The sequence below is a fragment of the Somniosus microcephalus genome, unplaced genomic scaffold, assembly GCF_052327205.1.
Source record: "Somniosus microcephalus isolate GS21.2 unplaced genomic scaffold, FLI_Smic_1.0 unresolved_chr1, whole genome shotgun sequence".
NCBI classification, from domain to species: Eukaryota; Metazoa; Chordata; class Chondrichthyes; order Squaliformes; family Somniosidae; genus Somniosus; species Somniosus microcephalus.
The window spans coordinates 108655532-108659212 of NW_028225179.1; positions in this window are offsets into that span (position 1 = coordinate 108655532).

Below are 3681 nucleotides of genomic sequence, written 5' to 3' on the forward strand. Positions count from 1 at the left end.
GGAGAGATGGTGATGGAGAAAGGGGGAGAGAGACAGTGGGAGACGGGGAGAGATTTCGATGGAGAAAGGGGGAGAGAGAGACAGTGGGAGACGGGGAGAGATGGCGATGGAGAATGAAAAGAGAGAGACAGTGGGAGACGGGGAGAGATGGTGATGGAGAAAGGGGGAGAGAGACAGTGGGAGACGGGGAGAGATGGCGATGGAGAAAGAGGGAGAGAGAGATATTGGGAGACGGGGAGAGATGGCAATGGAGAAAGGGAGGGAGAGACAGTGGGAGACGGGGAGAGATGGCGATGGAGAAAGGGGGAGAGACAGTGGGAGACGGGGAGAGATGGCGATGGAGAATGGGGGGAGAGACAGTGGGAGACGGGGAGAGATGGCGATGGAGAAAGGGGGAGAGACAATGGGAGATGGGGAGAGATGGCGATGGAGAAAGGGGGAGAGACAGTGGGAGACGGGGAGAGATGGTGATGGAGAAAGGGGGAGAGAGACAGTGGGAGACGGGGAGAGATGGCGATGGAGAAAGAGGGAGAGAGAGATATTGGGAGACGGGGAGAGATGGCAATGGAGAAAGGGAGGGAGAGACAGTGGGAGACGGGGAGAGATGGCGATGGAGAAAGGGGGAGAGACAGTGGGAGACGGGGAGAGATGGCGATGGAGAATGGGGGGAGAGACAGTGGGAGACGGGGAGAGATGGCGATGGAGAAAGGGGGAGAGACAATGGGAGATGGGGAGAGATGGCGATGGAGAAAGGGGGAGAGACAATGGGAGATGGGGAGAGATGGCGATGGAGAAAGGGGGAGAGACAGTGGGAGACGGGGAGAGATGGCGATGGAGAAAGAGGGAGAGAGAGATAGTGGGAGACGGGGAGAGATGGCGATGGAGAAAGAGGGGGAGAGACAGTGGGAGATTGGGAGTGATGGCGATGGAGAAAGGGAGAGAGACAGTGGGAGACGGGGAGAGGTGGCGATGGAGAAGGGGGGGAGAGAGAGTGGGAGACGGGGAGAGATGGCGATGGAGAAAGGGGGGAGAGAGACTGTGGGAGACGGGGAGAGATGGCGATGGAGAAGGGGGGCAGAGAGAGGGGGAGACGGGGAGAGATGGCGATGGAGAACGGGGGGGAGACATTGGGAGACGGGGAGAGATGGCGATGGAGAAAGGGGGGAGAGACAGTGGGAGACGGGGAGAGATGGCGATGGAGAAAGGGGGGAGAGAGACAGTGATAGACGGGGAGAGATGGCGATGGAGAAAGGGGGAGAGAGACAGTCGGAGACGGTGAAAGATGGCGATGGAGAAAGGGGGAGAGAGACAGTGGGAGACGGGGAGAGATGGCGATGGAGAAAGGGGGAAAGAGACAGTGGGAGACGGGGAGAGATGGCGATGGAGAAAGGGGGAGAGAGACAGTGGGAGACGGGGAGAGATGGCGATGGAGAAAGGGGGAGAGAGACAGTGGGAGACGGGGAGAGATGGCCATGGAGAAAAGGGGAGAGACAGTGGGGGATGGGGAGAGATGGCGATGGAGAAAGGGGGAGAGAGACAGTGGGAGACGGGGAGAGATGGTGATGGAGAAAGGGGGAGAGAGACAGTGGGAGACGGGGAGAGATGGTGATGGAGAAAGGGGGAGAGACAGTGGGAGACGGGGAGAGATGGCGATGGAGAATGGGGGAGAGACAGTGGGAGATGGGGAGAGATGGCGATGGAGAAAGGGGGAGAGAGACAGTGGGAGACGGGGAGAGGTGGCGATGGAGAAAGGGGGAGAGAGACAGTGGGAGACGGGGAGAGATGGCGATGGAGAAAGGGGGAGAGAGACAGTGGGAGACGGGGAGAGGTGGCGATGGAGAAAGGGGGAGAGACAGTGGGAGACGGGGAGAGATGGCGATGGAGAAAGGGGGAGAGAGACAGTGGGAGACGGGGAGAGATGGCGATGGAGAAAGGGGGAGAGAGACAGTGGGAGACGGGGAGAGATGGCGATGGAGAAAGGGGGGAGAGAGACAGTGGGAGACGGGGAGAGATGGCGATGGAGAAAGGGGGAGAGACAGTGGGAGACGGGGAGAGTTGGCGATGGAGAAAGGGGGGGGAGAGAGACAGTGGGAGACGGGGAGAGATGGCGATGGAGAATGGGGGAGAGACAGTGGGAGATGGGGAGAGATGGCGATGGAGAAAGGGGGAGAGAGACAGTGGGAGACGGGGAGAGATGGCGATGGAGAAAGGGGGAGAGAGACAGTGGGAGACGGGGAGAGATGGCGATGGAGAAAGGGGGAGAGAGACAGTGGGAGACGGGGAGAGGTGGCGATGGAGAAAGGGGGAGAGACAGTGGGAGACGGGGAGAGATGGCGATGGAGAAAGGGGGGAGAGAGACAGTGGGAGACGGGGAGAGATGGCGATGGAGAAAGGGGGGAGAGACAGTGGGAGACGGGGAGAGATGGCGATGGAGAAAGGGGGAGAGACAGTGGGAGACGGGGAGAGATGGCGATGGAGAAAGGGAGAGAGAGACAGTGGGAGACGGGGAGAGTTGGCGATGGAGAAAGGGGGAGAGACAGTGGGAGATGGGGAGAGATGGCGATGGAGAAAGGGGGAGAGAGAGACAGTGGGAGACGGGGAGAGATGGCGATGGAGAAAGGGGGAGAGACAGTGGGAGACGGGGAGAGATGGCGATGGAGAAAGAGGGAGAGAGACAGTGGGAGACGGGGAGAGATGGCGATGGAGAAAGGGGGAGAGAGACAGTGGGAGACGGGGAGAGATGGCGATGGAGAAAGGGGGGAGAGAGACAGTGGGAGACGGGGAGAGATGGCGATGGAGAAAGGGGGAGAGACAGTGGGAGACGGGGAGAGATGGCGATGGAGAAAGGGGGAGAGACAGTGGGAGACGGGGAGAGGTGGCGATGGAGAAAGGGGGAGAGACAGTGGGAGACAGGGAGAGATGGCGATGGAGAAAGGGGGAGAGAGACAGTGGGAGACGGGGAGAGATGGCGATGGAGAAAGGGGGAGAGACAGTGGGAGACGGGGAGAGATGGCGATGGAGAAAGGGGGAGAGACAGTGGGAGATGGGGAGAGATGGCGATGGAGAAAGGGGGAGAGAGACAGTGGGAGACGGGGAGAGATGGCGATGGAGAAAGGGGGAGAGAGACAGTGGGAGACGGGGAGAGGTGGCGATGGAGAAAGGGGGAGAGACAGTGGGAGACGGGGAGAGTTGGCGATGGAGAAAGGGGGAGAGACAGTGGGAGACGGGGAGAGATGGCGATGGAGAAAGGGGGAGAGACAGTGGGAGACGGGGAGAGATGGCGATGGAGAAAGGGGGGGAGAGACAGTGGGAGACGGGGAGAGATGTCGATGGAGAAAGGGGGAGAGACAGTGGGAGACGGAGAGAGATGGCGATGGAGAAAGGGGGAGAGAGACAGTGGGAGACGGGGAGAGTTGGCGATGGAGAAAGGGGGAGAGACAGTGGGAGACGGGGAGAGTTGGCGATGGAGAAAGGGGGAGAGACAGTGGGAGACGGGGAGAGATGGCGATGGAGAAAGGGGGAGAGAGACAGTGGGAGACGGGGAGAGATGGCGATGGAGAAAGGGGGAGAGAGACAGTGGGAGACGGGGAGAGATGGCGATGGAGAAAGGGGGAGAGACAGTGGGAGACGGGGAGAGATGGCGATGGAGAAAGGGGGGAGAGACAGTGGGAGACGGGGAGA